At 47.7% G+C, this 12,262-nt stretch overlaps 1 protein-coding gene across 2 annotated transcripts in view; it reads left to right on the forward strand.

The window, feature by feature from the left end:
- The window catches only part of TJP2 (tight junction protein 2), a 99,959-nt gene that overhangs the window by 48,614 nt on the left and 39,083 nt on the right, over window positions 1-12,262 (forward strand). The gene's annotated exons all lie outside the window — the stretch shown is intronic.

A 12,262-nucleotide genomic window follows, 5' to 3' on the forward strand; every position in this document is an offset into this window, starting at 1 on the left:
ACTAGAATCTCTAATTATGTGTGTGCACACACAGTTTATGAGAAATCCTAACCCTTCAATTAGTAACCTGTACTTTAGTCCTTTTAAATCAGTCTTGGTGTTTTTTTGAATATCTGCCAGATAGTCACAGATAAATCAGGTATTTAACCTTGAACTCCTAGTGCAGCTCTTCAGAACCACTGCAGACCAGAGGAAAGTATTTGACACAGACAAGTCTTACGTTAACTCTCAGACTAATACTTAGCCTAATGGAGTATTCTTGGATTGTCAGATCTATTTCTGTTTCTCTTTCTCCAACCACAGAAGTGGTGGTGGAAGCATAGTTTTGTTAGATCCTCTTTGGACCAAATATCTGTGTTTTAGGAAACTGTACTGACCTAAACTTCCAAGTCATATCATTGATTGTGGCAGAGACTTTATGCTGCGTCTTTAAATGTAGATGTTTACTTTTACCTACGTGCTGTGTGAACACGGACAGAGGAATAAATTCATGGTGATTAGTACAGACTGTAATCAGCAGTATAAGCTATGTGTAAGATGTTGGAAGGAAACAGGTGGCAGTATTTTTAGAAGCTGAAACATGCCTCCTCTTGTAGATACTGTGTAACTGTAGGACTAAACATACGACTTTGTAGAGAACGTGTATAATCCATTTTGGGAGTGGATTGTTGGGGTAATTATTCTTGATGAATAACAATGGGCTGTAATGGATAGATAGTGATTAAGATCCTGTTAATATCTTTGCCACTGTATTGAAGAAAAGCTTTGGGGTCAGAACTACTTTGTAACTACTTAAAGATTGTATCTACAGTTGAAGGGAAACAGGGAAATAATGCTTCTTAGTAATGATAAGCAGATATTAATTAACTCTTGTAGGACATGTGGTTTCCAGGATCTTTGTTCTTTCAAGGAAGAAAGAATGTTTCAGATATAGCGGTTTGTTTCCTATCACTGATAGTCATTTATTTCCATAGTAGTAATTTAACTGTTCCAATTGCTTGTATTGCTTTTATTTATTTGAGGGAGAGAGACAAAGACAAAAATAGAGGGCAAACTCTAGTTCTGATTTATTTCCCAGTGCCCAAAGACAGCCAGGGTTGGGTCAGAGTGAGCTGGGAGCAGCATCCGGGGACTGGAGCCATCCCTGTGCCTCCCTGGGCGTGTTGTAGCAGGGAGTTGTTGTCAAGAGCTGGGTACCTACCTAGGCACTCTGATATGGGCTGCAGGTGGCTTAACCTCTAGCCTAACCACACACCCTTAGGTCGTGTTTCTTTTACACCTTATGTGAGAGGTCATGGAAACTATGTATTATGACGAAACTGTGGGTAGATTTCAAGAATTATTTTGCATCAAACTCAACTTATCTTTTAATTCCGTATTTCCATGAGCATTTTCAAGTACCCCTGTACAGCAGGGCACACTGGACTACCTGTGTGGGTGGGGCTCTATTGGAGGAAGAGTTGACAGTGTATATGTCATGTATAACTTCTAAATATATCTGGCAGTACTTAAAGGGAATGGTTAGTAAAACCAAACATCTCTGCTTTTGAAAAGGTGAATCATAGAGAAGGAACTTCCCGGTGAGATCAGTTGTGGAAGCCGGGTTTCTCCCTGACCCTTCTGCTCTGGGATTGGCCCGCGTGACTTGTTGCTGTTTATTCTAGCCCTTATCACCTCCACTACATGCACTTCCCATCAGCGCACAGCCCCACCCTGGCCTGGGTCGTTTTCGTAACCCCAGAAACTGGCAGGGCACTGAGCACATCCACGAAACATTTATTACATTGAGTTGACTTGATCTGGGGAAGGCTTCTTGCTTAAGCTAGTATGAATCAGAGACTGCCCGAGAATTTAAGAGTGGATTCCTGACATTTATAAAGTGATGATAGCTCGTGAGTACAAGAAGAATCCTACAACAGTTATTATAGAACGACACCCAAGACGTTTTTATAGTGACATACAGGAAATGTGAGCAGCAGCAGGGACCTTGGCTAAGCCTCGCACTTGACTCTGGTCCTCAGAGTGTTTCTGGGAGAGGGGAGTAGTTAGAGCTGGTGTTTCTGTGTTTTGAGGAGAGGGGAGTAGTTAGGGCTGGTGTTTCTGTGTTTCTGGGAGAGGGGAGTAGTTAGGGCTGGTGTGTCTGTGTTTCTGGGAGAGGGGAGTAGTTAGGGCTGGTGTTTCTGGGAGAGGGGAGTAGTTAGGGCTGGTGTGTCTGTGTTTTTGGAGAGGGGAGTAGTTAGGGCTGGTGTTTCTGTGTTTCTGTGTTTTTGGATGACCTGTGTGCAGGTTGATGAGATCCCTGACTACATCCACTGTTCTAGGCGCCCTTACCTATTTCAGTCTGTTTTCCTCCTTTTCAGTTTTTCTTAGAGTGATCTGATAGATTCTCTGTGAAAGGTGTTTTAGAGAAACAAGCCCACTGGGATGTTCTGCTACTGAGGCAGTGGGATGATCTATTATTCAATTGCAGCTTAAATAATGCACAGCACAGCGCTGGCCGGCTTCTTTTCCTTGCTCCCCAGCCCAAGTCAGACCGCACCTCCTTGCAGAGTGCTTTGAAAATCGTGTGCGTCTTCTTGCCTCCTACTCTTCCCAGTGGAAGCTGCATGCCTCTCCACACCCCACTGGACCCCAGGGGCCACACAGCTGGGCAGGCCGTTGCAGGGACCATGATGTCATGAGCCTGGAAGGGGAGTCAGGCCTGAACGTGTACACACATTTTCTTCACCAGCTGGCTGAGGGTGGGTCTGCAGTGGCTGCTGCAGACGCTCCCTGCTCCCTGACGGTTTCAGAGCCCCCACCATCATCTGCAAGTGTCAGTGTAACTCAGGCAGCCTTTGCCTTCCTCGAGCTGTTCTGGTCAGCATCTGCGTGAGTTTTAAGAGAGGAGAGAGATTTGTGGCATCTTCAACACCCATTGAGATTTTCCAGAAATGGAGCTGGGAACACTTGTGTTATTGTTAGAGGCTAAAAACAGGCCAGTGGCGACACAGGGAAATGAAAAGGCCCTGAGTTGATTTTAAATATTGGTGGCCACCTTCCTAGCAAGGTCTGAATATGACTGACTCTTTATCAAAATCCAGGGAGAATTATTTAGTCTACTTATGCTGCCTAAGTGCACAGTTTGCAGCTGACCCTGGGCCCTGAAGAATCAGGAAGAAGTGGAAAAGGTAGGCCCAGTTCACCAGAGAACAGTCTGACACCATGTGCTGCAGTGTTTGCTTACAGAAAACTTGCTGGTAGGAACAAGGATGCCAACCAAGCCTATTCTCCAAGCCTGCTTACTAGAAGTGAAGGTGTTTGTGTGTGTGTGTGTATGGCGTGGAGGGCTTATTAAAGCACCATTTGTAATAGTGAAACACATAACAGATCTCAACTACAAAACTTGTTGAATATTTCAAAGTTGTGGTGCAATAGAGACAATATTGACTCTGCCCCCTTGGCCATTGTAATGTAATTTGCAGTGTTAGTATATTCACGGTGTTACGCCACTGCTGGGTGAGCTTTTGATGAATGTGCTTCAAGCATGTGTGATTGTCACCTACATTAAAAGTCAGAGTGCTCCATCTTCCTAGGAGGCTCTCTCTTGCACTCCCTCCTGCCGGGGAACCTCTCTGCTGACTTTTCTCAATCTGGAAAAGTTTGGCTTGACCTTAAGAGGACCCCTATAAATAAAGTTAGCGTTTTGTGCTTGGCTTCTTTCGTTTGACCTAACCTCCATGAAGTCATCCGTGTGGTTTTGTTGCTGAGGGGTATCTTTTTTTTTAAGATTTATTTATTTTATTTTTATTACAAAGCCAGATATACAGAGAGGAAGATCTTCCATCCGATGATTCGCTCCCCAAGTGAGCACAACGGCCGGTGCTGTGCCGATTTGAAGCCAGGAACCTGGAACCTCTTCTGGGTCTCCCACACGGGTGCAGAGTCCCAAAGCCTTGGGCCGTCCTCGACTGCTTTCCCAGGCCACAAGCAGGGAGCTGGATGGGAAGTGGAGCTGCCGGGATTAGAACCGGGAACCATATGGGATCCCGGAGCGTTCAAGGCGAGGACTTAAGCTGCTAGGCCACAGCCCCGGGCCCATTGCTGAGGGGTATCCTGTTTTTATCATGATACCTTGTTGCTGTTCTGTTGATGAATATACAGATATTTGGGTTGTTATGTAAGGTTTTTTGTTTTTCATTGTGAATAAAATGGCGAGGAGAGCTCAGCCTTGGCGTAATGTGGGCGTGCACACGCGCATCTCTTGTGTAAGTGCCTGAGTGGAGTTCCTGCGTCGTGGTGGTTAATGTGTTTTGCTTATATTCCGAAACCCTGCAGTTACAGGTGGACAGACCTGAGTGAGGCTTCTTTGGTTTTTCAACTTGCTGGTTTGACCTTCAGTGGTTTACTTCATTCCCCATCAGTCTGGCTCAGCAGCAAAAACATGCGCCCGCACTGTGTGTGTCGGGAAGGAAGAGCCGCAGTGCAGCGTGCTGGTCCTCACCGTGTTAGGAAGGGAGAGCCGCAGCGCAGCGTGCTGGCCCTCACCGTGTTAGGAAGGGAGAGCCGCAGCGCAGCGTGCTGGCCCTCACCGTGTCGGGAAGGGAGAGCCGCAGCGCAGCGTGCTCAGTGCGTCCCAGGACAGAGGGAGGCTGGAGGAGCCAAAAGGAGAAGCTGGCTGGGCAAACCCTTCCACATTGTTGGCCCAGCAGGTCTGTGCCAACAAAGAGCAGTGGTGTCCTGCACATGTGCCTCACTGGTGAGCACTCCGTGGGCACTCCGGCCACTGTAGGAACAGAAGCCGAGAGCCAGGACAGGAGAAGTGGTTAGGGTTAGGGTTATGCTCAGGCATGTGGGGAGTACAGATGTGTATTTTAATGTTGTCCTGAGTGCTGACACTCTAGCTGTCCAACTGGTGTGTTCAGAATTGGCTCTCCATGATGTAATGGAAGAACCTAACCATTAAGGCTTGTTTCTCCATAGCAGCCTCAGTTTCTGCATATACTATTCTGCACTTCTGGGTACTTGAACACTTAGAGCTAAGCTTGGGAATGTCATTTTCACACCCGTAAGCATTTGAAATTACATTCTGGCTTCTCATGTCACCGGCAAGTGGCTTAAGAACTTGGTCCACCTTCTGCTGTTTTCCCAAGAGCATTAGCAGGAAGCTGGATCAGGAGCAGAGCTGCCAGGACTCAAGGCAGCGCTCAGAAGGAATACCAGCGATGCCTTCACCTGTTAACACCACAACACCAGCTCTAAGACATTTGAATTTCCTGAACCCTCTGTGGCAGTATTCTCTCTAATGATGTCACGTGGGAAAGAACTCTCATTCAAACAATTTCCCCTGTAATCCTGACCTATTTTACTTTTTTTACAGGGACATTCTGTGACTGGTTTAAGGTGGCTGCCTAGAATCAGAGTGGCCAAGTTATATGTTGATAAGCATTTTAGGCTAGTATTTGTACCATTAGATAGCTATTTAAAGTTTCCTTGCAGAGAGATCTGAAGCAATAAGGAGCACAAATATTTTAAGTGTGAAGGTATGCATGGCCTGAAATAATGCTAGAGTGAGCTTGTTGTTTGCGGAGCTTGCTGAAAGTTGAGGGGGGTAGAAATATATTGACAGGATCCTGTGTTATCATCTCTTTTTCTCCAGACTTTGAGTCGGCCAGGACTAACAATGGGTGCCCAAGTAGTTTGCCATGACTGAAACGATGGACAAAGGGTTTCACTGTTGAGAGAAACTGGAGCAGGGAGAGACTTTTCCTCCCCATTGACCTAGCTCATTCCTTCAGCAAAGACGCTCGGTTTTAAATATATTTGCACATTCACAACACACACTCAAAAGTTCATAGCAAAATGAAGTAAAAATATGTGCATCTTCTGGAACTTTTTGAAAGCCTCCTGTTACGTATGCCTGTGATGTAGATGTTCATAAGTTTTGCAGTTGGTAGAGTGACAGCTTGAAAAAGGCCCCTGTGGGGATGCTGGGTGTGTTTGGGTAAGTTACAGGCTGTGTGGTTCTTTATAATTGTCAAAAGTCAAGCTCCTGCCTCAATGGATAGCCCACCATGCCAGGGACATGAGGAAGGTAGCAGGGATTGTGGCTGCCTCTCTGTACTGGGTTCTGCTTTCTGCTGGGAATTAATCACTCTCCCTGACAAGACAGGTTTCTCTGTGTGATTTCCTGCTGAAAAAAGGGGGAAATAGAACTGGGTTAAAACTTAAAGCTGGCTTAGACACTGCTGGTTTCTAAGTACGGCTTTAGTCATTTGCTTTGTCCAGAAAACATGGCATGGCATTGTTTTTGTTTCTTGTTACCACCATGGTGAAAATGTTAGCATTCAGTGTGCACCACACTAGGATCTCTTTCGGCGAATACAGTGAGAGTGCAGGGGTGTACACAGGACTTTGTGGAGGGAAATACAGCTGTCTTCCCTAGCTTGGCGGTAAGTTCCAAGCACGCTTGCCTTGTTACTGAGTTACCTTTGAATGTGATTGGGTGACCAAACATAAAAGCTGACCCGATTGGCTTTTATCTCAGTAAGGTGTTGTCCTAAAAAAACAGCCCTAAGCTGTCACTGCAGATGGTTAACAGACTCGCTGTCCAGACTTCTGTGTGTAGGGTTAGGATTTATGTGGCTGTCATTTCTGTCTCTCCTTCACTCACCTGTTCCGATGTGGAAGTATGGGCAGTGTGAGTGCTCTCAGCTGCAGGAGTAGAGCACTGTGTTTCAACGACCATGGTGACATAAAAGCATTTTGACTGAGAAGAAATTAATTGAAATGAATACTGGATTACGGCGAACTATAGTGTCCTAAATGAGTCTATATTTCAGTGCACTTGTTTGTTCTTTCAGAAGTGCCGTATGTTCAGCAGGGTCCCCATAACCCGGATGCTGCCTGCAGTTGTATGCGGGCTTAGTGTTAGTATTAAGACAGGGATTCTCCTGTGAGCCCCTGAGAGCGGCAGGCCTGGCTGTTTGTATCCCTAGGCTGCACATGGAGGGGAGGTGAAGCAACGAGAAAGGAGAAGGTACATCTCTAAGGCAGTAGGATACATGTGGTCCTCTCCCCTTGTTACTGCACTCCCCACCCCCAGACCTGCAGTGGAGCAGTGAATCTAAGATGCGCATTAACAGAGCTTGCTTGTGGAATAGTTCTCTGGCTGCACCTTGAGTTTTACGAATGTCATGGGGGGTGAGTTTCCAGAATTTCAGTGGAACGCCTCATCAGATGTCCAGAGCACATGAGGTGTGTTTTGGTCTTTGATGTAGGCTCCCTGTTGCTTTGCTTTGCTGCAGTGAGGCTGTGAAAGGGTCCCCCAGGGCTGCGCTCACCTCAGGCCTTTGGTGTGGGTCTTACCGAGCTCTGCCTAGCAGCTGGAATAGGTGGTGACCCTGTGCCGCCTGGCACCACAGCTTGTGTGGGAGGGAGGGGATCTGAGCCACCATCTATTTCACTAATTCCAAACCTACAGGATCTCTCTTAACACTGCCAGGCTCTATTTCCTGTAAGAGTGACAAATAAAGAGAAGGGAAAGGTGTTCTGTTGAGTCCTAGGAGTTTAGATGTTGTCACTCGAAGTGACCAGGTCTTTCTCATGCCGGGGGGCCTTGACTTGGGCCAACATTTCCATGTTGTTCAGTGACGTGGCCCAAGTCAGATCTCTGTGCGTTCATTACAGATTCTTGGATGGGTTAGACATGACCTTGTTGGGAAGCCGATTCTAGGTACAACCAGGTAAGATCATATTTCTGTCCTAGAACTTTAGGAATGTTTGTTCTTAGGTGACAGGATGTTTTCCTCAAGTCTTCGGCTTCCAGTTAGAAATAACTGTTCTCTCGTTGACCCCTCCTCAAAGCTGCCGCTGCTAAATGTCTGTACAGTTAGGTCCAGCAGCCAGTAGAGCGCTGTGTCCCAGCCTTAGATGGCCTCAGTTGCCTTAACTCCTTAAGACTTGAGTGTCTGGTATGTTAATGAACAGTTTGCATTGACACTAAAGAATGAAACCTGAAAAGCCCAATTTTCTGCTCGGCCCTGGAAAAACCGAAGGGGAGAAAAGGAAGAAAAGTCCCTTTTCTGATCTCTGTGTTTTGAAAATTGCGGTTTGGAGGGAAAAGGCAAATTGCCCGCCTGTTTCTGCGTCACTGTGCCACCTAGTGGAGTGTTCACTGCTTGGGCAGTGTTCTTTTCTGGTTGCCTAAAGGGAAATGCTGGTGCCCGGGAATGAGGGAAGTGGGGTAGTCTTGAGACTGTACTTATGGGATGTTTGAAATATGTCTCTCTAAATTATTAAAATTATTAAAAATCACATACAATTTCTTGTTAGTCAAGCATGGATTTTTTGAGAGGAGCTTGGTAATTTAAAATAAAAAATTTTAAAAAACAGTTTCTGAAATATCTCATGTTCTTCATGAAGGGAAGCCATACCAGGACTGCTCATGCAAATCAGTTTACATAAAAATGACCTCCTTGGGGTCGGTGTGGTAACATAGCGAGCTAATCTTCCTCCTGCAGCATGTGCCAGCATCCCACATGCTAGTTCAAGTCCGGCTGCTCTACTTCTGATCCGGCTCCCTGCTTATGGCCTGAAAAAGCAACAGAGGTTGACCCAAGGCCTTGGGCTCCCGCACCAAAGTAGGAAACTGGGAAGAAGCTCCTGGCTCCTGGCTTTGAATCGGCTCAGCGCCAGCTCTTGAGGCTATGCGTGAACCGCTGATGAAAGGCCCCTCTCTCTGTAAGAATCTACCTTGCAAATAAAAATGGTAAAGCTTTTAAAATGGCATCCATGATGGAAGAATGAACTCCCTGTCTGTTTGGAAGTGAGGCTGTCTTCAGCTTCTGGGAATTTTATGACTTTGTCACAAGGGAAGCGTATCTGGGAGGAGCTGGACTCTCTTGGTCTGACTTGCCTCAGTTTTGTCTCCTGTTCCCTTGTGAAGTCATGGGCATTACAAGGCTTGCGGGTGTGTGTGTACATGAGGGCCAGCTGCTCGGCAGTGGCTCACGCCGGTCTTCTGGATGGAGCTTCCCCGTGCCTGGCCCCCTGGCTCTGCCGCCCCCTCTGCCACACACAGGGTGCCTGGGGAGAAGTGACAACACCTGGTTTTCCCTGTTGGTTTCTGTTGGGGCAGTGCTCATGTTAAGGTCCAATGGCCTGTGCCCAAGCAGATTCTGCTATCAGAGCTGGGATCCCTTAACTATGCACTTGGAAGCAAGCACTTTTTAATCTTACAGTTGAATGCTAACTATACAATTACCATGTCTCTACGGGGCTGGGTAGTGTTTTTGCAGGGTCATTTACTAAACTTTAATCACAGGCCTGGGGAAGATGGTCACAGCCTTTTTGTTTTTTTCTCCCCTTGCAGGAAAAGTTGTTGTTGTTGTTGTTGTTGTTTTAAATGAATGTCAAGACAATCTGTAAAAAAATCTATTTGAAAGTCAGAGTCACAAAGAGAGGGGAGGCGAGACCAGAGGTCTGGTCCCTGATTGGCTGCAATGGCTTGGAGCTGGACCAGACACTTCTTCAAGGTCTTCCTCATGCAGGAATCAAACACTTAGGCCGATTTCTACTCCTCTTCCCAAGCCGAGGGTGGTCATCATGTTCTTGGGGGGCCGTGGTTGAAGTAAATGCTTTTAGCAGAGCCAAGGAAGGTGTGGGAGGTGTGGGTTGGGGATTGACTGGGAAGGCTGAGACTGAAGGAGATCTTCCATGCACTGGTTCATTCCCCAGATGACCCCAGTGGCTAGGGGTGGGCCAGACGGAAGTCAGGAGCCTGGGACCCTGCCTGTCTACGTTAGAGGCAGCGATCCAGGGAGGTACTCGGGCCACCTGCTGCTGCCTTCCCGGGTGAGTTAACAGGTTGCTGGATCTAAAGTAGAGCAGCCCAAACTCTAGCTTTTGCTCAGATATGGGATGCTTAACCCCCTAGGCCAAAATCCCTAGCATTTCTAAGTAGCTCTCGGGTGCTGGCGATGGAGTCCCCTAAGAGGGATGTTCTGTAAGAGCCTGCATTTGTTCCCCGATTCTTGAGACCCAAGACGCCCTCTATCTGCTTCCTGGGATTAATAAGGCTGTTTGATACACAGCCACATCATGTGTCCCTTTTCTGTGCTACCCCCCCAACTCCTCCCAGGCTGGTGCCTTAGGTGGGGAGGGACAGTTGACCTGTGTGTCCAGCAGGGCCCCCTGCTTACATTACTTAGCTCTAATGCTTGCTTTTCTAGCCTGCCTTTTAACAAAGCAGTTCAGAATTGTCCTCTGCATACCTGCTGTGAGGTGGTGGTTTGCATGCATGTCATTATTTTAATGTGGGACTCTGATGTTGTGGGCTTAGAAAGGTTTACAACCCAGTAGGCAGGGTTGTGCCTTGGTGGCCACAATTAGCACCTTTGTTTTTAGCTTATTAATGGCTACTTGGTAATTACAAAGAATAGTCGGTTTCAGTTATATCTTATAGTTTAATATACCAGATGTATGAACATCAAAGTCTCCCCTACACCCCCGAGGTTGCTATTTTGTTTATTTGAAAGGCAGAGTGACAGAGACTGGGAGACAGAAGAGATCGTTCCTGGCTGGTCTGTTGCCCACATGCCTGCGAACGCTGGAGCTGGGCCAGGCTGGAGCCAGCATGGCGCCATCTGTGTCTACTTGTGGATGACCAGGGCCATCGCCTGCTGTCTTCCTGTCACAGGAAGCTGAATCAGAAGCGGAGGAGCTGGGCCTCGAACCAGCACTCCAGGGCGAGATGCAAACATCCCTATAACACCTGCCCTGGAACACGACCTTGGGTGTAGTTATCTGTGGGGTGTGAGTGTATGTGTGTGTACTTTTGCTTGCTTGTTTTGCCTCCCATCTTACTAATTTAGACTCTGATTATGACTAACTTTCTATTAACTGTGGAGCTTTGCTGTGAGTAAGCTTCTTCATCTCTCAGACCTTATATTTTCATGTATGCAAAAAGAACTCCTGTAGGTTCAGGGGTGTTAAAGGTGGTGGGCATACTGCACCTCAGACAGTATGTGACAGGAAGATGTACGTCAGGCTCTGTTTTTACATCTATGTTTCCAGAGGCCCAGCTGTTAGAGAACTTTTGTGCAGATAATTAAATCTGACCAGAAATGAACTCTGACCCCACTCGCTTCTTTGTACCAGCTCCTCATCAAGCCTTGGAGTTACTGAACTGGGTTGACTGGACCCTGGCCAACTACTTGGGGAGAAGCCATCACGCCCAGGGATCCCTGGTTGCATCCACAAACAGCGATCTTTGGTGTGGAGCCAGGGGCAGGTGCCATGAAGGGCATGTCGGTATGTGAAGGTACAGAATGTGCATGGGAAGTGGAACGAGGGACAGGAGTGTGGCCTGCATTCCCTAGTGGGGGCCTGGGATTTGAGTCCCCGTTCTGCAGCCGATTATAGCTTCCTGCCAGTCCGCACCTTGGGAAGTGGGCAGCAGGGTGTGCCTCTGTCACTGGGCCTCTGCCACTCATACTGAAGACATGTGACCTCAGTGGCAGCTTCGAGCTGGCCCAGTGCACACCACATTCTCAGATCCCATGCCTGTTGTGTGTCCTCCCTACCCTGTGGCAGCTGGAATGAGCAGGAGCGCCCGTGACCTTGTGTCTGATTCGGAACCTCAGCTTTCAGGCTGCCGGCCTCCCAGCAGGCTGCCCTAGCTGTTCACAGTCCTTCCGTTGGCTTTCCTGTCCCACCCCATGACAAAGAAACAGACATGAGCCTGTTTTGTTATCTGTGAAGTTTACAGAGGGAGGAGAGAACTCTGCTGAGCGGTCGTCCTGTCCATGAGTTGGCTCCGAACTGCACCCGCTGCCCAACGCTTCCCTCCCTGGTTGTCTGTGGGAATGGAAAGCATTGTCTCTGTAATACCATCAGTCGTTTCCAGCTGGCCGGGGCGTTCACTGGTACAGGAATGGTTCTTCTGTAAACATTGTTTCCCTCGCACGGTCTCAAAGGCCGTATTTGCAGTCACCCTCAGTGCCTATCGGTGACTGGTTCCAGGACCTCTTGCTCCTCGGCTCCCAGGGGAACTGCGGTCTGTACCTGCTCTGGCCCCTGGCTAGTGAACGGCTCAGCCTTGCCTTTCATAATCCTCTGGGTGCATCTCTAGATTGTTCATACCATGCACTGGGCTGTCAGAGCTGGATATATCCTTGTCGCACTGTCTTGCTGAGGGAAGGATGCCGAGAAGAAAGTGCAGACCTGGTTTGGGGAACATTTTCCATTTGTGCTTGATTGAACCTACCACGGTAGAGGCTGG

Source organism: Ochotona princeps, chromosome 31, assembly GCF_030435755.1.
Source record: "Ochotona princeps isolate mOchPri1 chromosome 31, mOchPri1.hap1, whole genome shotgun sequence".
NCBI lineage: Eukaryota > Metazoa > Chordata > Mammalia > Lagomorpha > Ochotonidae > Ochotona > Ochotona princeps.